The 27401-nt window shown below is 36.5% G+C and overlaps 1 protein-coding gene across 2 annotated transcripts in view; it reads right to left on the bottom strand.

Annotated features, from left to right (window-relative positions):
• Positions 1–27401, bottom strand: part of CNTN1 (contactin 1) — a 263071-nt gene that overhangs the window by 120308 nt on the left and 115362 nt on the right. The gene's annotated exons all lie outside the window — the stretch shown is intronic.

Raw genomic sequence — 27401 nt, 5'->3', positions numbered from 1 at the left:
GTCTAATAAAAATATCTTGTTTTTATAAATTTTTCCAAAAATTATGACCACGTGATCATACAGGTGAGCCTTTGCCTGGGGATGACTTCAGGTGAGGGAAATGCTCTGTGATTTACTCTCCACCCTCACCATGATCTTCGTGGTAGATCTACCTCTGTGGCCAAGCATACAGGTGAGAGAATCAAGAAGAAAGACCCCGTTTGCTTGCCTTAAGAAGTGTGCAGGTCAATGGGAACACAGACGTGTATACGAGTCAATGCAGTGGAATAGCTGTTTGGACCTATATGCGATTAAACTTGAAAACAACCATTTTAACCAAAATGCAATTTTGATTACATTGTAAAAGGCACCGTGGTGAGAATCGGCCTGACTACAGTCGGCAGGGCACTAGGGTGCAGTATCGTGTGCTGTTAGATTTGAGTCATTTGGTGACTTCAGTACCCAACCACTTTTTATGTAATGTCTTGAGAGCAACATGTCCCAGGGCATTAAAAAGAAACGCCTTCAATTGGGACCAAATAGAAGTTTCAACTTTGAAAGGCATTAAACCATGCATTCAAAGAATATATAATAACATGGAAAAGTCTCATGACATAGAGTTGGAGGTAAAATATAAATTAAGATAGAGAAGGAGAACAGTTCAAAAGGAAGACACCTAATGTTAAATTTTCAATATATAACATATTTAAACAATTGCTTAAATAGCAAAAACAAAATGGCCCTGATTTCTTGCATTGTAATGATACGTTAAAGAAAAATGTGGAATTTTTTGTTAATTATTGTGGATTTAAAGACCATATTTACTCCCCCCAATTTGCGAGAATACTAGCATCTGCAGAGGCCAGTAAAAATGTTTAGTAATACTATGGAGGCCATGATAAACCAGTTATTCCCCAGTGCAAAATCATTTATTTCTAAGAAGAAGTTTGAGTTCTTAGAAAAAACATTGCAGAAATGGGTCCAATAAGCAACAGGAAGTACCTAAGGTGTGTCTGCAGTTAGGAAAAATATTCAACAGTTAATTTTTAAAAGCCAAAATTAATTTATGATGAATGAAGTAATATTCCTTCAGGAGGCAGAGAAATCAATTAAATGATCTGCAGAAGGACTTTTACCTTTGTATTTTGGTGATATATGGTATCATTAGTATCTGAATATAGAAAAAGTTATTAAAATTTCTACACATTGTTCGTATCTTCTAAAGCTTGTCTCAAAAAACGCACAGTGAGTATATCTTGGCTGTTGGCTTCTAATTCCTCTCATGAGTTATTCACAATAATCAGGATGAATTCGGTAGAAAGAGCAAACTATGCCAAAACTGTCATGTCAATCAAACAATTCCTTTCGTAAAGATTAACTTAGTGATATATGTGTAAACACTGTGCAGATTATAAAGCATTTTCAGTTTAACGTGGGAGTAAGTACTGGATTTCACATCACTCTAATTTTCCTATTTATAAACTGCTATAACTTGAGAACACTAGGTAATTCTCACAAATATTCCATTTTAAGAGCAAAAGATGTTTCTGCACTGAGCAGATGGAAGAAAAAAAGAAATCAAGTAAACAGAGGCAAAGAATGAAGAACGATTCTTGTGAACGTTCCCTGCGGATTTTTAACTGTGATGGAGTATGGCAGTGAGATTTGGGTCTGTTTATCTCCTTAGCTTCACAGGTAATCTGGGAAAGACAGAGGGCAGGCCTACAAGCAGGAGAGATGTGTCCGCACAGAGCAAATATCTTCAGAGAAATTAAAAAGTTTTCTAGGTCTAGGAGGCTATGTAACATTTCCTTCTGGGACAGCCACCACAGTTTATGGGAATCAAGGCGAATTCAGCGAGAACAGAGGAAGTCAGCTGGACCGTGTCTGCATTTGGCCCACCCCACTCATTCTTCAGCTGACAACTTGGGCCGAGTTACTCAACCTCTTACCCTCGTTTTCCTCATGTGTAAAATACGGAAAGTATGCCTATTTCATAGGACTGTTGTGGGAGTTGCAACAGACCGTGCTTGCTAAATGTTTACTCTGAAAGCATTTGATAAGTTATCAAATCCTTATCATTATCCTATGAGGCCACAGTCCTGTTGGGCTGGGGAGCACGTCTCTTGTCCCTTGATGCCTTTCTAATGCCGGCCACATAGAAGTGGCTTGATACATATTATTGAATAAATGAGGGACTGAATGGACCATTCCATAACTGAAGTACAAAGCCACTGCCATAAAGAAACTGAAATTTAACGTTAATATCTTAAAATAAGTACAGCATGTGACAATAGCTAATAAGGAATTCCTCTCACTGGGGTTTTGCTGCTTATCAATATACTCCAGAAGAGGAGATGCTAAGTAACAATATTTTAAAGCACATTTTAATACACACTTTATTGACAGCTGTTGGAAGTCTCTGTCTTCCAATGTGAATACACACACTCTAGCCAGAAGGAAAAGATTTTTCCTTATTTTGAACCTCTCTGTGTCATACTGTGTTATATTTTCCTTCACTCCAAAATATTGCTTATTTCAACAGGACAGTGAATCATCACTCTGGCAGCCTGTAATTTATTTCATTTAATGGGTTTCTGGCTGTTCCAGGATAAAAGCATCTTTCTCATTTTGTTCACACTTTTGTTTTCTGCTGGTGATTTGCTCTGTTGTGCCACGGTTACCCCGTCATTTGTGACTCCCTGAGCGCATCCCCTCAGCAGTGCAGCTGAAGAGAGGTGACAATGCTGAGCCCAGTGTGCTTCCCCCCGGACACGCCACTCAGTAATGCCCAGCCAGGCCCCCGGCCTCAGGCGCCTGAAAGGGCTGCAGCAAATGACATGGCAGAGCAAGAAAGCGAACAGCTCTGACAACAATAAGCCAGTTATTGGAGAAGACACTTCACTTCTCTCTAAGTGGATGGCAGCAAGATCCAGAAGCAGGAACTGAGAAGGCCCTCTGTCCCTGAGGCTGCACTGGGCTGCGGGCTCCCCGAACCTGCTGGCCTTCAGAGCCCAGCAGCTTCTCTACTCCCGGCCTGCACCTCCCACCAAGGACCGCACACTCTGCACCCCCACATCATCACAGAGCGCCAGGGGGCCAGAGCCGGCTTCCCCCTGACATGTACCGGCACTGCGTTACTTTCTGAGAGAATTCAACTTCTTTTCTCAACATTCTTTCCTAAACCTCTTACACACTAAAACTACAACATTTTTACAATATAATAAGGCCATATTATATTTAATATAATATAATTTAGCCAGTAACCATTATTTGCAAAGTATTTAGTATTTAATGAAAGGGTGTTCCATCAAGACCAATGCAACTAATATTTCAGTGAACTGATGGTTAAACAATCATTTACATCGATGGAGAACAAGATTTTAGGAATACAGATGAAATGTTAATATATATTATCAAATGCTCACATCTCTACTTTAGAAAGAAAAGATTTGGGGGGGTATCAGGAATCTATTGTGATCTATTCTCAACACGGCTCATGAAAGGTCATATTACAAAGTACATTTAACCTGAAATTTTACTGATGGTGCTCCTCATTCGGCTCTCTGGTTCTGAAGAGCGTTTGCTATCGAGTTCTATTCCCAGGAAATAGAGGAAGCTTGCAGGAGTTGAACATAGATCTGTCTATGTGAAGGGGCATTAATGTCTCCTCCTCTTAACATTTTAAAACCCGGGGACAGTTCATCCTAAGACTCCATCTGAAATCCCATCTCCGCTGCACAAGCCACGTGATCTCCCTGACGTGTCAGTCATTCCCAGGCTGTGAAGTGGAAGTCAAGTTCCTCCCTCCCAGGGTCAGGACAGCACAAAATCACACGTGTGATGGCTACGTGGCAGGCAGTGGGGAGCAAAAGTTCTCTGACACATGTACATAATAGAGGTCAAAACATTAAAGTGCAATATATGAAATTTTCCAGAAATAAAACTAGTTTTGAACTTTAAAGAAATGAATCCTCTTTTAGAAAGGGGATACTGTATATTTAAATGCTACGTCCATTAGGCATTTTCATAACAATGTTATACCTCTCCGGTTAATTTTCAGATTATTACATACAATTTAAATGTAAGTGACACAACTCCTTCTAGCTTAATAACTGCACACTTTAGATCTCCTTCTCCAGCCTCACACCGACTTCTTTAAACTCTATCATCAAATTAGTATCTCAGCTAACAGTTTTCTTGAAGTCATTAACAATGTTTTAGCAGCTTAATGCTATGATCAAATATATTTAGTAAAAATGTCTGAAGAACATGCTGTTCTACACCAAGGAATAGAGTATTCATCCAAGGAAACACCCTGTTTCCTGAAAATAATTATAAACAGTATCCTTATTTTTCAGAACAGTCGTATACTGCTTAGGTAGCAGGTAGAGCAAGATGGTCTTCAAATTGCAACTGCCTTAGCTCCAGAAACAGCCTGCCGCTGGACTGTGTGTGAAGCATACATAAAAAGAGGAGCAATACATTTCAAAACACTTCAGTAAATATAATACCACGAGACTGTGAATATAATGACTTAGAGGCTGCTGAGGGGAAAAACACATCTGACTGCTTTCTGAAGGTATAGATATCGAGAGCTGACAGGAGAGCCTGCATTTTATAAAACAACCGACTGCTCCCATTTTTAGATAATTAGATGTATGATTAATTACTCACTTATTTAAATGATGTAATATATGCCTAGGAACTTAAAAATAGTGGAACTCCTTTGTGATATTTATAGCACATATTTTTCAAAGACTAATTTAAGTCCATGATGTCATACAAAATTGATGGCAGTCATGTTTATTCATGGGAGTAGTTTCAGGAATCCATCATTCAGGTGGTAAAGTCCTACATATATTTTGTCCCACATTTTAGGAGTGTATGTATGTGTGGTTACGTATCTCCTGAAATTTGAGGAAATGCCTGAAGGCAGACCCTGCTGATTCCAAGCAATCTGTCCCGTGGAACTGACATGGCCAATCTTACCCAATTATTTTACTTTAAATTACAAAATTGAGATACCAGTGGAAAATGGAGATCATCATAATGAGCAAATCAGGCAATGTTTCTTGGTTATTTGCAATTCTAAGAATGACTGATTCAGTCAATGAAGAACTGAGGGGCTGTTTTATCAAGATTTAAAGCTGGAACACATTAGGGCATTCCACTCAACCTTTTTCCCATCAGTGTACTAACAGCAATCAGTTCATTGCTCAAGGGCAAAGCCATATTTTATTCTACTTTGAATCTAGTGCTACATTTGGCAAGAACTGCTGCTCAAAATATCAGATGGATATTAAATGAAAGTGAGTATTAGGAGGAGTTGGGAAGCTGAGGGGTCACAAGGAAGAACTGAGGGTCCCTGACGAATCAGTAAAAGGAACCGGATGGAGCCAGTAGCAAACGGAAGCTGCAAGGAACACGGTAGCCTTGGACACACCGGGGCTGTCAAGAGGCAGTAACACGCCTGTGTGTAAAGTTCTACGAGTGACCAATCTATACGTTATCCCATCTGATCCTAACAAGCTCTGTGAGATACTCAGAGGCGGACTGAGATACTGGGATCATGTGGACTGCCCAAGGACACATAGCTAGGAAACGGAGCCAGCGGTTGAATCATTCTAACCAGACAAGATTTAAATCCTGTATTTTTTATTGTTTAATATTTTAAAAGATACTTAGAATCTTTCCTTGCTCCAGATCATTAGTATGACTATTTTGTATGTTCAATGATTAACATGTTTTCCAAAATGCTAAGTCGGTGTTTCCTACAATATGGTCTAGGGGCCACCTACGTTAATAGCCTTTGGTTGTTCTTGTTAATACAATAGATTTCTGAGCAACTCCCAAGAATAATTAGAGTCTCTGAGGGAAAAGCCCCAGTATCTGCATTTTAATCAAGCTTCCCAGGTAAAATTTGTAGGCATATTAATGTTCCAACACTACTATAGTCAAGCATGTTAAGCAAAGGCTGGAATACTTCCACGCCTCAGAGAGAAATGCAAATGTGTTCTAAATTCAATAGGCCACATCTTTATCCAGTGCACTCCGAAAATCAGATGTGCAGCATTTAATCACCAAAACTCTTAAAATAATGTCTGTACTGTACTTGGCTGAGGCATTTGGTCTGGGTGAGAACTCGGAACAGAACACCCTCTGGGTCTACATCCGATTTGCTTCATGGCATCATAATGAACACAGCAGTTTGATATACTGCTTTGACTAATACCTGGAAGGTTTCCTACTTGTAAATGAGACTCTCTTGTTGGACTATAATGACATGAGTGAATGGGCTACTAACTCCTCTTGTTAACTGATCTGAGATAGCTGGACTACTACAAAGAACTGTACTCCATGGTATCTTCCCTGTGAATCATATCTAGCAATCCAAAGTAGCATTTAATAAGTCTTTGACAGAAGAAAAAATTCCCACGCTGGCAAGACAGAACTTGCAAACTTCTTTCCCTTCTGCTTTTCTGCACATGCATAGAAAGACAAGACCTGGAAGAAAGCACACCAGCTGACACTCACTCAATTTACACTGGGAGCTTTAAAGGCTTCCTGGAGTGTAATCTCCCCTTTGTATGGCTTTATTCCTGGGTGAAGATCATCATGCCCAGTAAAAAGGCATCACTACTCCTGGAGCCCTGCTTTCTGCACCCCCACTCAAAGCCAGACCGCTAATGCAGCTGCAAAGCCCAGATGTTGACGGCTGCTCTTCAGGGCACAGTATCTGTTATTTTCTGAGTAGCAGAGCAGGTGTGTGTTCTAGATCACCACTATAAAGCCACATAGAATTTCTGTCTTCTGACAAGAGACCCTCCCACCCCCCCCATGAACAGAGCGAGACTAATGATCCTGTCTCTCCTATTAGCGCAGTTCAGGTTCACAGACGCACCACACACAAGGGAAGAGCATGATGTGAACCTTGGCTTTCCATGTTCTAAATAACAGGGAAGAGTCGCTGCTACAGGTCATGGTGTAACACTTAAACTGATGAGTGATTCCTACCCAGATAATTTAGGCCCTTATTCCTAGAAATGATATAAGAGAATTATTTAAAGCACTTCAATTCCACTAAAACAATTCAACATATTTCTTTTTAAAAAGCACACAAGAGTGTATCACTGAACATTTATGCAATTTAACTAGACATCAGTTTTTATTGCACTCTGTTTGAAGACCAAGAAATTTAATTTTCTCTAGAGCATAAAATAATCATAATGATACCTGGATGGTAATTTTTAATTATTCATTTATTCCATCCACATTTATAAAGTATATACCAAGCTGAGACATTCTGAAGCAGCAGCATAAGCTCTGGTAAAGCAAAGATACATAGTCAGTGAGGGACTTTCAAGATTGCAAACGCCTCAACGGCAGACTGTGTCATTTCTTTCTCTGTATCCATATTGCCTAACATGATCCCTTAACACAGGGAAGATACTCAATTAACATCCCTTGAGCAGATTTACTGAGCAGTTACTAAAAGCAAGTCATCAGTCTGTATTTGACAGGCAGACTCATGCAAGCAGAGGAACTGGCAACAGGAAAGGCATAAAGTAGGAAAGTAAAGGTCAAATTTGGAGAACTCTAAAGAGTGTAATATGGCCAAGGCATACACTTGTGGGAATGTTTGAGAAAGATAAGTGGAAGGAAAGCGTGTCAAATTATGGGTCTTTAAATGCCATGCATTGAACTTTTGGTTCCTTCTGAGTGACTTTCCATTGCTGAACTGTTCTGCAAGAAAATACCATCATAATATTTAATCCCAAATGCTTTGGTTGACAAATGCTCTGTTCTTCAAACTCCTTTTCAGTGCTCTGTTACCAGCACAGATACTGGGGACACTCCCTAACTCCTGCATCCTGGTGTGCTCACAGTACTGAGGTTTCGGATTTACAGTACACGTTTTGGGAATGTATAGAGACCTTTCTCCCTTTATATTCAAAATGTATTCAAGCTTTATCAAATATTAGTTAAACTGACACTAAGACAAGAGCAAACACATCTCTCCCCTTGTGTAAAAGTGCAGAACAAAGACATGGATTATGCAAAAACTGAAAACTAAAGGAAAGGATTCCACACTTTCTGGTAATAATTTTATTCTCTTAATGTAGGTAATTATTTCTTTGTATCAAACCCAAGTCTTAACATACAAGTACTCTATACATTCCCAAAACGTGTACTGTAAATCTGAAGAGCTACTGTATGAAAGGCCCGGACAAGCAACAGTTGGTAAAAGCAGAGGCAAATTTTCAAACTTCAGAAGCTTAGAGTCTAGTTAGGTGCAGGGTAACCTCCACGGATCTGCCTTTGATGCCTACTGCCTGCTGCAAGAAGGCTTTGCCTGCACCTTTATTATCTAAGGAGCATGTATCCAAAAATCTGAAGCTTAGGGAGTAACAAAAAATTCAGTTTGATCTTCAGAACACTGAACTCTCCTGTACTCTGCCTCAATATTCATCAGTGATACACCATCATTTCATAATCCATTCAGCAAATTATTGAATATCTGTTTTATGTGTTAGGCATAATACTAGGCTAGAGAAATTTTTTAAAAATCAATCTGAAGTCCTTATTAGCAATTAAGATTCCCAGATGCCCTCATCTGCTGATTGCAAACCAGGCTCTCTTCAAGCAGCTGAAGTATTAATGCAATAATCATATGAACCAATGAGTTTCTGCTCTAACTTCAGTTGACAGATGAGAAAACAGAAGTCTCCCCTACATTTCAAGACCTAGACCAGGCTTTGCCTTTATACAAGAAGCTAGCCTCTGACATTCTCCTCCTATGAAGTCTTCTCCTTTATTTAAAATCCTGGAGTTTAACTCACGGATACCTTACTATGTTCTTGCTTATCTTTCAAATGCAAGGCCACTCCCAGCTGAATATGGGGACACTTTATTAGAAGACATATTTGAAGATGACTTCAGAAGTTGAGAAAAAGAGTGTTTTGTCAAAGTTGGGTATTTCTGATAGGTCTTGATAGCTTATAAAGATAAAAGTAGCAGACATCTGACTGAGAAATTCCTGGAAAATCTGGATGTGGGTCACAGCATCTCAGACATCTATATTATTAAAAGGCAATGAGACTGAAAGACAGGAGTGTGGATACAGTGAGAACTCATTCCCATGGCTGGGCTCATTTTGGGCAAGTTATTTCAGCATTTGTCAAGTGGAAATAATAATGTGTAAGTGTGAGAATTTTATGAAAAATGTATACAAGACTCCTGTATTAGTTTTTCTTCACCCCTAACTAGACTGGAAGCTACTGAGGAAAAAGAACATGCCTATACATATCTTCATATTTCTATCAGGGCTTAAATACTATGCACAGAGTGTGTGATCAGTAAATATATGTGTGTGCATGTGTGTATGTGTTTGACCAAGAATTTAGTTTTAAATGTGTAAGTTTCAGTTTCCTGTTAGATATCCAAGGGGAGATATTAAGTAAACATTTGAATAAATGAGACCAGAATTTGGAGTCCAGATAAGATTGGAAATAAATATTTGGAAGTGATCTGCACAGAGGACTATTTGAAGCCCAGTAACAGGCAGAACCTCCTAGTCATTGAACTATGCAATGGAGAAATGAAAGGAAGACAGCAGAAATATAAACTGAAATGGTTTTTCCCCATCAAGGCCCTCTCATGAACCAAAAACATAATAAGAAAATAACTAACTAAAACTACAAAATAAGGGAAGAAAGCTGTACCTACTGGCAGGAGCCCTCCAGCTCTTTACCCTTTTTCCAGATTTACATTCTTTATAAGTTTGGAAGGAATACTTTTTAGCTTTTGTTCAAAAGTTTTTGCTGAAGTAAAACAGATTTTTTTTAAATTACTTCTTGGTGTTTTGAAGATTCAAGAAATTTAACTACTGTAGTTTCAGTTTCTTAGAACACAGAAGCAGAAATTCATAGCCTTTAGAATGCAGATTTGTTCTCTTATTTTTGTGAACTAATTTTGAATGCAAAATAAAGTTTATTATGGCTATTAAAGGACTTTTAGTCTTATTCAATAAAGTACCAGTATTGAGTTCAATATATTCATTTTTCTGTACCCAATTTTAAATTATCATTGACATTTCTAGAGATTTTGATTTAGCTTGAAAATTAAACTCCTTTCATGACTATGCAGAATGATATAATGATCTCCACAGTTGAGGTAAGAAGGAAGATTTTATAATTAATCACGAAGCTTTAAGCAATAGGCAATATTTTTACATGAATTCTGTAAGTGACCCTTTTTTATTTATATTTTATCTCTATATCTGAAATCTTTAATAATAATGATGATAATAGTCAGGATGTCCCTGCTTCCTATTTTTGGTATTTTAATAAGTAATTTGTATACATAAAATTGTATACAGACAAATACACCGACTATAGTAAGTATATTTTTTCATGCTTTCAACTCCATCATGTTCTTTTGTTCACCCTCTAGTTGCTTTTATTTGTGATTGAGTTCCATTTATTTTGATTAATGTGTCTTGAATTTCTTGAGTGTGTAATGATTTATACCCTGCTGAAGGGAACCTCTCTGACTTTCAGGTTCCAGCAGAAACAAACGCACTATGTGGTGACCCTTGTATTTCTTTTAAAACACATTATGTAATGAGCTGTTGGCAAACTGCCTGACAGCCAGGACAGCTAAAAAGTTAAAAATTTCAGGTTGTAAATCTCTTGTCCTTGTAGAAGTGGACTTCCACTTAAGAAACTAAGAGCATACAGCTGCCAAATGAGTAGTGTCTTGAAAAATGATTAGCATTTCTGTCAAAGGACAATATCTGAATTAAATCAGGTATGATCCCTAATATACACATGGAGGTTGTCAATTATTGTAAGTACTTATCCTCAAGCCTTCCTTAGAATGCCAATAGTAATGATCAGTTTGCGATGGTATGTCCTCTCCTGCTGCTCTGTCTCCTTCTTTGGGAAGGATTCCATTTTGTTTTCTGCAATTAATATTTTTATCTGCATAGGAGTCAGCATCTAATATAGCCTTTCATAGAAAAAAATGTAACTTGGTTGGTATGTAATGCTTTGCTAAAAAATTCCCCTCACTCATCGGGAACACATGTATTATTTTACAAAGCTGAAAAACTACATTGGGCACAATATTTTTAAGGGTCTACGCAGTTGCACAGATTTTGAACTTGAGTAAACTCAGCTCCTCTGTACTTATGTCCTTCCTAGAACCTTCTGCTAATTGCATCTAATCCATGCATCCTTCATTTTCAGGCAGGCCTGACACAGAGATGCAACTTAGTGGTAGATCTTTGTTTCATCCTTATCAGCCAAGCTGCTTATTTGGCCAGAATGTAGCTGGAGAAGGACAAAAAGTTCTTGAGACATGACTATGGTATGGAAGACTTCAATTTATTCTTTCATTGAACAAATACTGTACCTTTTTCCATAACTGCCAAAATTGGGAAGCAACGAAGATGTGCTTCCATAGGTGATGGATAAATAGGCTGTGGTATCATCTACACAGTGGATTATCATCAGCACTAAAAAGAAAGCAGCTATCAAGCCATGAAAAGACATGGAGGAACCTTCAATGCACATTCCTAAGTGAAAGAAGCCTATCTGGCAGGGCTCCACGCTGTATAATTCCAACTATATGACACTGTGAAAAAGGCAAAACTACAGAGACAGTAAAAACATCCATGGTTGTCAAGTGGTGGAGAGATAAACAGGCAGAGTGGAGGGGATTTATAAGGCAATGAAAATACTCTGTATGATATTATAATAACGGACATATGTAATTATGTATTTGTCCAAACCCACAGAAAATACAACACCAAGAATAAACTCTAAAATGTACAATGGACTTGGGGTAATTATGATGTATCAGTGTAGGTTCATTCTTGGTAAAAAACAAACAAACAATACCATTCTGATGGAATACTGATAATGGGGGAGGCTATTCAAGCAATTATCAATGCCTCACTGTCCCCCTGGTCTATAAGCTTCAAACAGGAAGCCCCAGAAGATACCACAATGCTTATTACACAGAAAATGCTTAATAAGCATTTTAAAAATCCCTGACTATATAAATTCACAAATGTGTTGAAAGCTATAATTATTCCATTGCCTAAAAAAATACATAAGGGATAAACTGATGACACTGAGAAGTAATGACACACCCATTTCCTTTCCTTTTCCCCAATCCCATTCTAACTGCACCGCTGTCCGCTTGTCTTAGGAATTTTGCTTGGTTTTAAGCCGCTCATAACATCCACTGTCTCTGTCTTGTCCTCTCCACGTGATGGTCTAAAATCCAGTTCAGGGGGGGCAGTGATTCCAGTTACAGGCTGAGGTACTTCCCACCAACCTCTGCAAGAATCTCCCTCCTACTGTCAATACACTAAGTGGGCAGATGGAAAGGGCATTATCTAAGGCAGCAGGTTGAACCCTTACAGAGAATAACCTGAGAAGGAATTTTTCAATGTTTTAACTTTTTATAGCTGCAGTCAAAATACTCCCAAGGGATTTCAAATGCCTGGCCCCACGGAGCAAGCACTTGCCGGCCTGCACACGGCTGGCCTGCTGCTGTGGGGTGAACTGGGAAGCAGTTGGGGGTGGGGCTGGCGCTTCGTCCACTGCGGAGGGCGTCTCTCAGGTGGCTCAGGGTGGAGAGCCTCTTCCTCTGTCTCTTTCTCTGTTTACTGGTAAGGTGCGCCCGTAGTTACTGTATCAAACCTTGGGAAAGTCCTGTCTTCCCTAGCAATCAGGCAATTTTATTTGAGAAAATACTTTCCCATTTCAGCAATAGATTTGGAAAAAGACAATTGCTGGCAAAAGACGAAACCGCCTGACAAACGCACATCTATTTGTTAGCCTTCCATTTGTTGACCACATGTCTTTGGACGCCTCATTTTGAGTTTAGAACAAATAATCACAAATTCAGATTCCGTAGGATACCCTGATTTATTCCTCTGTTTCACAGACACGACATGTAATAATCTGTGCTTATAGACTTGAATTATGTTTTCAATATTATCTTTTACCATGCAAAATACTGCTTTTTAAACTTTAACTTATTTATCTATAGAATTCTTTTTTAATATATAAGGTATTTCAACATATTTCTATAGAAAATTGGTAACTAATCTTTTAGATTGTAGATAACTTTTAAAATACTATACATTTAAAATATTGATAATACTGTGATGAATGCTTTCAAATGTAAAGTGTCTAAAATAGAGAATAAGAACATTAAAATCATCACAAAGTAAAATTAATCAGTATACATCTAAGACTACAATTTATAGCTATAAAGTAGGATTAATGTTTCTTAACCTATATGGCCATACACTCTTTTAATAATATAATGAAAGCTCTTATTATTATTTAATAATCTAATGAAATAATGCAAACTCACATAGAGTGAATGTTAAGACCATAGGATGAGTTTTAAAGTTCTGTAAAACCAGGGCCAGAAACTATGCTGTTACTTGGTTTATCCCAAGTGCTTTCCACACTACCTGAAAGATGGAAAACACCCATTAAAAAATTGTTAATACATGAATTTAGCACTATTCTGGGAGCTTAGGCAAACACAGTTCAAAATCAAGTAAAAATCAGATTTTAAACAATTAGAAAAGAGGAGGCAAAACTACTATTTGTATACAGCATGATTATATACCAGAGTAGCAAAGAAAGTGGATTTAAATGAAATACTAAATTAAGACAGTTCAGCGAAATAGCTATGCAGAAGATAAATATAAACCAAACAAAAGTTTTCTTGTGTGCTAAGAATAACTACTTAGAAATAAGAAAAATAGAGCCCCTATTTACAATATTAACAAGCACATAATTATCTAGTAATACTCTTAATACATAGTGTGAAAAATGGAAAAGCTACCAATATTTTAGATAGTTCTAAAAGAAGCTTTAAAAACTTGAAGAAGCATACCATTTCCCCAATAAGGAGACTCAATATTATTAAATTTTTCCAAAATTATGTACTTTCAATCAAAATACAAGTGGAATCTCTCTGAACTTGACAGAATATGTCTCAATTTCATCAAGGAATAAAAACAGGATGAAAAGGGCAAGAACATTTTGAAACAAATAATAATTAATGCTAGCATCACACTTACACTAGCCACATTACATATCCTTAATACTCGTCTATCCAGAAAGTCTCTGAGGTAAATGCTATAAATATCTCAATCTTACAGATAGAAATTAAAACACAAAGATGTGAAGTAATTTGCCCAAGGCCACCCAGTTAATTAGTTTGGATGTTGGGACTCACACCCAGGCAGTCCAGCTCTAGAGTCCATGTGCTTAAATATTGTGCCAAACTGTTTCCCAAGGCTAATAAAGTGAGAAAATCCCAGCAGATAGAATGTCATAATATAAAGCTCCATAAATAGAAGTGTGATGCTCTTCTAAGAATAAATGGATTTAACATTTCCTGAGCATTTATTATGTGCCAAGATCCTTAGGTATATTATGCATCATTTCCTTGTGATACAGACTCTTTGTGCTCATTTTAGAGATGACACAATCGAGGCACAGAGAGTAAGCAATCTGCCCGAGATGCTGGTCTTGGCAAGTAGAGGAACTGAGTTTAAACCTCGGCTTCCATCGATACTCCTTACATTCTCCATTTGTAAAAGTGCTAACAGATAAAAACATAAAATGCAATTTAATAAAGGGTAGTAAGGCAATTAGGAGCCAGTTGGGAAAAAAACTATCAATATTCTAATCTCACTTCCTATATCAACATAAACTCAGATGAATTAAAGGTTGAAATGTAAAAATCAAACTAACTAAAAAAAAAAATGCTGATAAAAAGAGGCCATACATATATCAATTCCCAGAACAGAAGAAAACACAAAGGGGAATTTTTAAATTGCATATACTAAAAATTATGAGTAAGTTTAAAAGTCAAAATATAAACATGGAAGAAGATTACAGACATGGCTATAAGGAGCTCCCAGCAACAGATGTGAAATTTATTAAGATCATAATAGGTAAATGAATGTAGAACGTGATTAGATTCTCATGAAAGACAACAATATGAATGACCACTAAATGAATCAAAAAATGCAAATTAAAAAAAATGCTATGTGCATATTATTTGATCTAATTTACACAGCATGAAAATATGTAGTATTGGTATGGATGTAATGATTAATATTTTCATATACTGCTATAGAAGTAATAACAAAGACAATTCTCTGAAAAAATAATTTAGTACTACTATGCATTGATTTTAAAAAGTATATTTTGATACAATAACTCCCCACAGAGAAATCTATTCTAATGAAATAATAGTTATTTATATTATAATAAAGAAATATGATAAAATATTGATTAGGGTGGCCTTAAAATTATGCTTATAATTAGACTCGGACTCAGAAAAAGCTTATGCTATATTATGTATATATGAAAGTATATATACAAATATTATAGAGTATTACCTCAAACCTGCAAGATATATAAAACTCTCCATCAAATAAAAAACTGGAAAGGAGAAAAGAAAAGAGAAAAAAGTATGGACAGTAAAAACAAATAAAATAGTATTTTAGAAATATACCAAGGTACATTAAAAATTACAATAAATAGAAATGGATTAAACTAATTTATCTGCTTAAAGACAGTACTTCTCAGAACATACATTAAAGAAAACTATAAAAACCCTTAGCTGGCATTATGGAATATTTAAAAGAAATCAAACATGAACAAACGACACCAAAATATGGTTATTTCTGTGTGGTGACATTAAGGGTGATTTTATCATCTTTTTTAAATTTTCTATATATCTGAATTTTCCTGTGATGAATAATATATTAAATAGTCAGAAAATTATTATTAAAGCAAAAATCAACATGAGTTTATTTTTGTGTTTATGTGCATCTCTTTTAAAAGTGATTACTTTGGCAAAATATCATTATATGCTTACAATTTTATCCTTACGTAAATGAAAAACACAAAACTTGTTTCAGTGTAAACATATACAAACCAAAACTGTTTCAAAATGAAACTATTTAGTGAATCTATAATAGATTCCCTCTGGATACAACTTTAACAGTGTTTTTCTACTTATTAACTCAGAACATGCTACCACTATACTTTTCTGTTACAGGATGGAAGATGGCTCTGTAGGGAATTTCATCTTCAAACTGTAGTTTCCTAGCAACACTCTTAAAGCCAGAGTATCTTTTTCTATATCAATCACTCACATCTGTGGAGAATGCTAAAGAACATCTCTTTCCTCCTGTGAATAAACAATGTGAATTAGGCTAGCAGGCAGTTGCAGAGAAGAGGGATACCAATTCAACAATCCCTGAAATTCTCTTGTTCACTCTGGAATTCTATGATGTCTGTGCTTTAAGTTTAGGGAAATATAATTGCATTTTTTTCAATCATAGTTATGTGATTTCAGTAATACTTTTAATTGTTAAGGATTTGGACTTAAAAAAGAATAGACATCGTAACTGTATTATCCTTATTTTCTCATGACTAGACATAGTCTAAAGAATACATTTAACTTAAAAAAGCAGGCTTCTCAGTAGCTAAATCGTTCTCTACCTTGAATGCAAATTAGAAGCACCTGTGTTTCTTTAAAAGTTACCCATGCCCTGGTTCAAAACCCCAGTTATTCCATCTGGCCTGATGCTTGATGACCATTATAGTAACGAGGGCCTGGGCTAAGCACCACTGCATCATTACAGCATTCACAGTAGCAGTCTTTGTTTCTCTAACTCTGTGCAAGGCATGTAGTAAATGATAAATAAAATTTCTGGTAGAAATTAATGTAAGATGATCCTCAGGTATATTTTAGATACACTGATTTATACACAGATTTGCTATTAAGTCAAATATTAAGTAATGAATCTACAAAGAACCCCCAAAAAGTCAATGCTTCTTTTATGAAAAGCAAGTAAGAAATGGAGAAATAGCTTAAAGATAGCTTCATTTTACTACACTAAATAGCTTAAAAATATATTCATTTTCTATACTAAATACTGAGTATGCTGAATTCAAAGCATTTTAAAAGGAGATTATATGGCTTGTGTATGGATATCTGTATTGCCTTTAGAAGGGTGTGTATACTACATGGGCTTATTGAAGATGGAATACTATTTTGAGCTCTAACATGCAATTATATGTGTGGCATAGATCCTAAAGGGCCAGCAACAGGACAAAGAAGTCAGGTAAAATCATTTTCTCTGACAGGATTAGTCCCTCTGGTGCTAGAGGAGAGAAGATCTAGAATAGATAGTATTCCTATCACTCAGTTTACTGTGTTGCACATTCCAGACCATATACAGAGAGCTCTCTTGGAAAGTGCATAGGAAACCAGAAATCATCTGGGACAAACTATACCATTTATATTCACTCTGTGCAGGTTTAGAACCGCTTACTTCTATTGTTCTTAATGACATTTCTTCTTGTACGTAAGTCTTTGAATCAAATTAAGAAAAAGCACAAATATACTAATGAGGCTTATTTAACCCATTGTGTCTAAATAATGAGACTGAATCACTAATAGAGTTTAAAGTGTTTAAAATGTTTCCTAGTTCAACTTGTTCTCTCTCTATATATATATCTGTATCCCTATTTTCTTGATACTTACTTAGCTCTTTTGTTGCCCTACACAGTTATAATCAAGGTTCACTCTTGCAAAATTGAGAAGTGACGCAAGTTTATCGTGGCTTTTCTTCCTCCACTTCTATGTATCCTTCTAGCCCTTTCCTTTGCCTCACTACCTGATGCTCAATCTTCATATCTTTCATCTCTTTGTTCCTCAAAAGAAACTGTTCTCTGATCATTCACAGTAAGTCACAAATTACATACAAATCACTTCGTATATCCAAAAACAAATAACACTTTGTAAAAGGGGCAGAATGGTCTAGACTATATCTATACAGAAAGCAAGTCAATTCATTCTTCAACTACAAATGGCTGATATGTGAAATTAGTTTTATCAGACTTTACTTTTTAATCAGACGCCATTAACCAGAACTTACATTGGAAAGGGTTGGGATGAAACGTAACACTAACCTAGTCAAGATCTGTGTGAGTGAGTAGGATAAGTCTTTCACATACAAATGCTATTTAATGAAGAACTGAGAAACATATCATCGATTTTTGATTTCCCTGTTACTCTTAGGAAATAACGACACGTTTGTAAGTAAATGGCTACAGCCATGGTTCACATAATAGGAGTCCCCTGGAGTATTTAAAATTTTTTTGGTGAGACCCAACCACATTATTTCTCCAACCTAGATACTTATTAAACAGAGCTCTTGGGTATTGTTTTGGTGTAGGGGTACCATGGGAAAAAAATGACTGAGATAAGGGTGCTATAATTTGAAAAAGTTCGAGAACCTTGGGCCACAGTATCTCTAAATCCCATGTAACTATGAAAATACCTGAATAGCTAATGCAGCACCAAGCTAATCACCATCATCACCAGCACCAACAGTTTATCAATCACCAAGTTCTACTAAGTCATCCTTGAAAAATTTTGCACATTGGTATCACCCTTTCCATTCTAATGTACGTAGTACAAATTCATACAATTTATAGTGATAGCATTTGGTCATCCTTTCTCCAAGATTTTCTTCTTCTGTTCCATTCTACATACTACCATCATACAACACCCTGGAGTAAACATTTGGGTGGATTTTGGCACCAAAAATCCATATTACATTCTCTCTCTCTCCCTGTCATACCAATTTTTCCTCTGGGAAGCAATACTTCCTCATTTCTCACTTTTGTGGATGTGGGGGATGATACACATGTTTTAGGCCCAGCCAGTCATAATACTAAATTATTGACTAATTTTTTTCACAGTAGGTATGGTTCACAGATAGGCTTATGATCCACACCTAGCAATAATTCCATACTTTTAGACACACTGATTGATGCAGAGATGAATTTGAGACTAGAAGTTTCAAGCATAAAATCCAGTAATGTTATTCTGTAGCTAGCAAATTTCTCTCTTTTCTATTGGACTTCATCTGAGAGGATGTGAGCCTAAATTTGAAGAGAAAAATACTGAGAATGAGAACAGAGTCAAGAGAAGGAAAATAAACAATTCCCTATTATATCACCCATGTCCCCAGGATATTCCTAAACCCTATCTACCTCTGAGCTTCTCAGTGGCAGGTACCGGTACACAACTCTTCTTTCTCCCATCAGCTGCGGCTGGACTCTCCGGTGCTTGCTGGCAAAGGGGGATAAGTGGTGCAGAGTCCTTCACTATGTCATTTACTTGCTCAAGAATAAATCCTTTGTGCCCACAGCACCAATTGCAAATATTCTGGCCAGTGATTAAAATATATCTTCCCCAGAACTCACTTCTGCGTCACTTACATAAAAATCTATTTGTATCCTGAAATCTAACCAAAGTGATTTATCGGTACTATATTCCGAAAACACAATGGTTCTGCTTTACTCGGTAAATCTAAGTGCATCCACTGACTCAGGAAACATGTTCTCCCTTTTCCACCTCACACTCCCGACCCGGAAACTCAGCAAAAGGGAATCTGCCTCCAAAAAGCCTTCCTAGATCAAAGAACTCACAGTGATCCTCCAACCTCTAGAATCTAGTTGATTCTAGATTTCCTGTAACTCAATAGTTTTTGAATGAATGAATAAATAAATACACCATTAATATGCATCAGCTAAATAATCTGCCTTTTTTTTTTACTGCTATTGTTTTATCTCCCTATTGTATATTTACTTTACTTATGAATAATTATCTCCCCAAGCAAATTTGCTTTGAGAACACGCTGTGTCACACTACCGTATATTCCTTACAAGGGTCAACAGCAAACTCCCTGGACCGCAGGTATCATCACAGATACCTTTACAATCCGCATCAGCTTCTTTGATGATGACGTTATTTGCATCAGCATACAATAATCCTTTGTGCGCACGCTAAGAACCTCTTCTTTCTAAAGAGTTAACTGTTTTTTTTTTTTATCACAAATCTTTAAAAGATGTTCAACAGATGAAAAACTAAGAAATAAAGTTGCACTCAAGGTAAAGCTCATCACATATATATACATAGGATTGATCAAAATGAAAAATGTATGTATCCCTATGACCCTCCTAACCTCTCTTACTACAAGGGACTGTGTTTTCCTTTCACAAATAGGAAATCAAGAACAAGACCCAGAGGATTTTCTTCCTCCAGCCTTAAGCTAGTTCCTCAATTTCTCCCCTTGCTTCCAGACATGGGTGCCTTGGTATTTTGTGGTGGTAACACTAGTCCCCTCCTCAGGTCAACTTTCTCACTTCTCTCCTGATTTTCTTCCTCTTGTTCATAATTTCCACCATTTGACTCATTTCGCATAACATGCAGAGAAAGTAAAGAGAAGAGGACCACCCTGGGAACAGCATGAAATGCTTCACTTTATTTCTCTTCTTGAGAATTCCAAGTCTGATATTTTTTTGAGTAGCAGATTTTTGTTTTCCCAGAATTAGTTAAACTAAGGGATTCCAGAGAATATATACCAGAGAAATGGACTTCCCTCTATCATCAGGACACAGGAAATAGTAAATAAAATACAGAGTAGATGATTACTCTTGTAAAAGAGATGCTGATGAATGTTCTATAAGGAAAGGGCAAACTGTGCTGTGTATAATATTTGATGAATGATTTAATATTTGTAATTAAGGTCATCATAATGCTTCCAAACCTCAACTGGGAAAACCATGGCACTGATTTAGTTCTTGCCCATGGGACCTTTCCAAGGCACAGCTGAGTTATTAATCAACCTCTGAATAAACCATGGCTGCAGGTCTGGCCTCACTGCCCTTCAGACTCCCCAGTCATGTTGATTTTATTTTTCATAGTTTTATTAATTTTAGATTCAGTACAAAAAAATTAATCCAAAACATCTCATAGGAAGCCAACTAGTGTGAACAAACCTCATTAACAAATAGAAAGTGTATTAATCATGTCAACCTCATGAAGACGAATGTGATCTCTGCCTTGAAAAGAAGTATTTTTAAAATTTGTTTAGGTTTCTCAGTTGGATTCCTTCATGAAAAGAAATTCAAGAATGAAAACCAGTGTTCATTAAAATTAGTAATTTAAAAAAAAATTATTTCAAAATGGTGTGGGTGCATTTGTTCATCATTCATAAGTCTGTTAAACCAAACTTCACAGCTTGGGTGTTAATCGAGAAAAGTTACCAATGCATGGTACCAATGCAAGAAAATTCAAGATATAAACTTTAAACTTTTGTTTGGAAAATACCAACTAAATATCCCTGACCTTCTCTGGGTCCAAAGTAGGAGAATTCTACTTAAATGTTAGGCCAGATACAATGGCACACAGCACACTGTTGTACATCCATACCATGGAATACCACTAAGTAAAAAGGAACAAACTATTTATACCTGCAACAACATGAGTGAACTTCAGAGAATTACTCTAAGTGAAAAAAGATAATCCCAAAAGGTTAACTGCATTTACATAATAGTGATGCAATTTTAGAAGTTACAGAAATGGAGAGCAGATTAGTAGATGCCTCAGGCTTATTAGAGTTTAAGAAAGGAGTAGGTGGGAAATCAAGAACAACGCGGAGAGGATTTTCTTCCTCCAGTGATTAAAGATAACAGAAGGACATATGTTATGTTAAATCACTATGTGGTATATCTGAAGCCAATATAATAATATTTATCAACTATACCTCAATTAAAAAAGGAACTTTTTCCAATTTTTACATAAGTATTAACCTCAATATTTGTGGAAGGAACCTAAAATGAATAACAACATAGAAGAGTGTTAAAAAATCTCCAAATGGGAAGTAACTACACTCAAGATCAACAACTCAAGCAAACCTGTGAATTGGTTGGAATTCTATTCATTTGGCTACTTTTTTAAGGCATTCCAGAATAGTACTAGTAACCGGGGAGTCATGGGGTCACAGCTACTCAGAAGAGACGACACAGTTGGTCTCGATCCGTGGAGTTTATAATCTACTGAGATGCCCAGACAAGTAAATGACAACGACCAACAGTGGGTGTTCAGGCTAGGAGGAGGGAAATGCAGCAGCAGAGATCAATGGCAGCAGAAAAAGAATAAAAGGATGGCAGCGTGTGCAAGAGCATCAAAGGGAGCAAAGTGCACACTTTTTAGGGATGTGAAAGCGGTTCCGCGAGGTTGGAAGAGAGTGCAGGGCTCCTGGGGCTTGGAAACGAGGAGCAGAAGCAGCTTCTGCAGACACTGCACGTGGCTACTGTGCCTCTGAGCCAGTCCGGATTTTATTCAATTCTGAGTCATAAAGGCACCTCCACAAGAGCTTCTGCTCTTATCTCTCTTAGTATCCAACTGTACAATGATTCCCACGCTACAGAATGTGGACCGCAGAGCACCAGCGAGAACTGCAGAAGACCCAAGAACCAACATGACAGCAAGCTTTACTGCGGATTGATAAATAAAAACAAAACTCCTACCATCTGGGGGAGTCCAACTCTTCTTCACACTGCTAAAGAATTCATGTCACTGTTTTCTCTTCCCTGTGTACCCACTTTTAATGAAAACCTAATGTGTATGTTCCATTCTCCAGAACTCTGTGTGGATACTGTCAGCACAATAAACTCATCTGTGTTCTTGTCATAATAGATCATAGTGGCTTCAATGGCTACCTACTACCAGTTGGCACCTTCAGATTTGAAAAGGGGTTTTCAAGAGAAAAATAACTTAACTAGAAGCAGTGGCCCAATGAATGTGGAATTGGAAGACAGCTGAAGATATGTGAGAGGCACAATAAAATAAAACAAAAATTCTATTAAGTAAATAATTGCCTCTTTGTTCTGCTATGGTTTATAAACCTTTTTGGGTCAAATATGGATTCATATGGATAGATCTCCAAGTACCTACAGCAGTACTTTATGCAGAGATACCTGCAGGACAAGTTAATAGGACCAATTATAAACAGCCAACAACATAACTCAATTTAGATAAATTACTTCATGATTTACTTAATATCTTTTGAGTACTCACTATTAATAATAATAAACACTCACTCTAATCCAAGTGTTCTACATAATTAACTTACTTAATCCTTGTAGCAAATGAACACATGTATCCTTTAGAAGATATTAATGCTGGAGATGGAGGGCAGAACAAAATATTTAATCTAGCAGCATGTTAGAAATAATGCAAACCCAGAGAAAAACCTAAACAAATTCTTACAAATAAAAATGAATATCTTTATAATTTCAGTGACATTCCTGAATTTATTTTTTAAAAATCCTACCTAAAGTAATTATATGTCCCATGGAGGTGGCGACACAATCCTCAAATTCTCTAGCTTTCACTTACACAACATTCACATACTCTCTGAATTATACCAATTTATTAGAAATCAGACTTAAACTACCATTTTTTTAAATACCAATCAAGTTTTGGCTACTTGAACCCTCTCTGGCCTATTAATTGGATGAATTAAAATAATAAGATTTCTCAATATTGATTTACCTTTTTTAATTTTAAGAAATGAATTTGAGTTACATGTGGTTAGACTGTTCCATATTATTTTGTTTTGATTGACAGATATGTGAAAACAGCTCTATGTGTATTGTCATTTCTAAATGATGCAAAGCATAGAAAAACTGAAATAGTTGAATTATTTGAAAATATTTGGAGATGGGTGATATCTTAAATTTGGTATGCTATAACAGAATACTGTAGACTAGGTGGCTTATGAACAGTAGAGACTTAATTCTCACAATTCTGGAAGCTGGGGCATTCAAAATCAAAGCACTGGCAGATTCTGGGTCTGGTGAAGGCCCACTTCCTGGTTCACAGATGGTATTTTCACTGTGTCCTCACAGGAAGAAGCGTGAAAGGGAGTTTTCAGGGAAAAGGGGGTTTTCTGGGACCTCTTTCTCTTTTTTTTTTTTTTGATTAAGTATAGTTGATACAGAATATTACATTAGTTCAGGTGTACAACATAGTGATTCAACAATTGTATACATTACAAAATGCTCACCACGTAAGTGTAGTGGTTGCCTGTTCTCATACAAAGATATTACAAAATTATTGACTCTGTTCCCAATGCTGTACTTTTCATCCCCCTGACTTATTTTATAGTTGAGAGTTTGTACCTCTTTATCCCTTTCACCTGTCTCGCCCATGCCCCACCCTCCTATGGCAACCACCCATTTGTGCTCTGTATTTAGGAACCCCAGTCAGGTATAGGGCACTAATCCCATACCTGAGGGCTCCATCTTCAACACCAAACACCACTACACTGAAGACTGGATTTCAACATATGAATTTTGAAGAGATACAACCATTCAGTCTATAGCAGATAATTTGCCACACTGAAGAGGGGAATGGAAAGATTTTTTTTTTTAAATCTTAACTTCCCCATATATAATAAACAAAGGAAACAGAGCTTCCACTTAGGCTTCTCAAGGTTCAGCATGTCAATGAGAGTTGTCGAAGTCTGTGACCTCACATTAACAGGGTTTAACACACTTATTAGTAACCACCCTTACCGTGGTTCTAAGTGAGACATTTTTTTGAGAGAAAATTGGAGTAGGTAACTTTTAAAGGTCTTTCAATTGACAATACTGATAAAAATATTATATAAATATAAATATATAGATATATAGATATCGATATAGACATAGATATAAATATAAACATAAACAGACATAGACATAAATATAAATATAAATATAAATATAAATATAAATATAAATATAAATATAAATATAAATATAAATACACACACTCCGTAATCATGTTTTAACACACTGGATCATAAGCTTTGCTTTGAAACTTCACTTACAAATTACAAACATCTGTCCCAATTAAAATCATAATGGCTTCTCTATAAAGAAAAGTTAGCATTCAAATGATCACCTAGTTCTAATAAATAAAAAATTTCCGTGAGAATGATTATTTTTAATTTATGAAGGGAAAGATCTTATGTACTGGGAGGAAAGGATTACATTAAAAATAAAAACAAGCCAAAAAAGAAACAGGAACCATCATCTTAAAGAATAGAATCTAAAAACTGTGTAAGTTGTGACTTTTGGTTAATAAAACTTTTAGTTTCTCAAAGCATTTTCTGCTAGATTTTAGTAAAGGCAAAACCACAAATTACAGCATGTCTATTCAGTAATGTCCAAAGCTAAGATGTAATCCAAATGCTGTTCTTCCATCCACACTAAAGTAAAAATGAGTCCCACCAAACATATCACAAAAAATGTAATAAACAAGTAAACAAACAATCCAGAAAGCCCAGCTCTATTCTTCTCCCCCTTTACATAAAGAAACTGATGTTGGTTCATTTATGTGTTTAAATATTTAACAAAGAGCAAAATATAAATTTGAAGAAAATAAATTCTGAGTATGCTGATCTTAAACACTGGGCCTCTACTACCTACTGATACTTTCAAAACATATATTTCTATATGCTCTAATTAAGGTGACTGGGAAAACTCATTTAAGGTTTATAGGGTAATCATAGTTAAATGTGTGGAGCTGATATTAAGTATAAATCCATAACTGCACAGTCAAGAACTTGATCCATTCAGGAGTAACTAAAATTTAACCTGCCTTATTGTTTTTAAATCTATGCCACAATTATTCTCAGTCTGGAAGGCCAATATCGCTTCTCCGTTTAGCAAGAAAAGAATCATGTGTCAGTCCCTTGGACTTCAATATTTAAATACTGAACTTCTCTGACTGCCCAAGGCAGAGTTAAACAGTCTCTCCTTGTATCCCTCTAGCATTTGGATAGTAATATACATATTACATTGTTTTCTGATTATTTATGTCGGTCTCCAATTTGTCTTATCTTTGTTTCCTAAATGCTTCTTCTGTTCTAAGCATATTTTATGTGTTGAATATTTGTTGGATAAAAGCATTAATTAATGAATAGATTAGAAAGTCAACACCATGCCTGACAGTGCCAGGATATAAAAGAAGGTTTTAGTAAACTAGATTCATATTGATTTTATGATGGTAAAATGTTTTAATAATTGGCAGAGCCTGCAAGAACTATCTTTTTGCTCTTCTCTTCTGCATGGAGCCTTATGACTGCCTCTGGCCAATGAATTGAGGACAAAAATGGCCTTAGGCATTCTTCTTACACTGGCCCTTAAAATTCTCCAGCCAGCTCTTTCCCTAACACAGTGGTCTTGGAAGCCACGTATTCCAAGCAGCAAAGCCACAGATGTGAGGTGAAGAAATAAGCCTCTTGTGTCAAAAGGCCCTATGAAAGGGGCAAGTGGCCTCTAGGAGCTGACAGCCAGTAAGAAAATGGGGCTGTTAGTCCTACAACCACAAAGAACTGAGTTGTGACAACAACCAGAAGAGAACCGCAAGCTCCAGGAAGGACCAGAGCCAGCCGAACTCAACCGCGACTATGGGCAGAATTGCAGTATTTCCAGAATCTCTCACCTGGCTTTGGTGCATCTCCATATCAGTAGGTGTTTCCAAGGGGTGGAGAGAGGTAGCCCATCCCCATACCAATAGGTAATCACAAGGGGGAGCTAGGGCATATCTGGACGGGAGGCTGGGTGGAGACCCTTTCTGCAGCCTGGTCATGACAGACACGGACGAGCAGAAGTGGACAACTGCTTACAAGCAAAAAACAGGTTTCTCCCACTTTATTTCTCCCTTCGACTGATTTTGGTTTCAAAGGTAATTTGACCTGGGCTGGGAAAACATTTTACCCCCAAAGTTACCACATGGATGACAGATGCAGGTTCTACTTTTTCCTAGTTACCTTCCTCTTTCTTATCTGACAAAACAAAAACAGACGTCTTAGCCATCTAGAATTTTATGTGCACTGACCTAGCACACAAACTCTATGGGGACACCAAAAAAGAGGACAATTGGTACAAATGTTGAGAAATACTAAGCTTCCTTGAGAAAGTAAAAAGACTGGCAAGGGAAGCTTTGTAAATCAGGTGATTTGGTAATTTCCAATTCTTTGCTCTCTCCACAAAATTAGTAGATTATTCAAAATATATTCTGATAACAGATCACTATGTGATCCTTTACCTATGATCATAAGGTTCACATAACAGAAGGACATTCTTATAACTCAATCCTCGTCTACTAGTTCACCTCCATAAAACCAAAAAGTCACAATTAAATTAATACTGAGCCCTATCTCATTTGGGCAATAAGTAACATTGTTCCAAATGCAGAGGAATTCATGAAAATTTCAAAACTCCATGTATCACATGCAGCATTGCATTAATGAAGTTGTATTTTTGTGTCACAATTTTTCAGAATTCAAAATATGGTTACATAATTTCAGTCAATTGTGCATTAATAAAAATATTGACGACTCATTCTAGAAGAAAAAATAACCCTGAAGCCTTAGTTATAAGAAATTGAAAAATCAAACTGTATAAGTATTTTTTAACTAAGAAATATGATAGGTAATGAATTAA

This window comes from Manis pentadactyla, chromosome 14, assembly GCF_030020395.1.
Source record: "Manis pentadactyla isolate mManPen7 chromosome 14, mManPen7.hap1, whole genome shotgun sequence".
Lineage (NCBI taxonomy): Eukaryota > Metazoa > Chordata > Mammalia > Pholidota > Manidae > Manis > Manis pentadactyla.
Note: the sequence above shows the minus strand (reverse complement) of the source record. Positions and strands in the feature narration are given on the sequence as shown.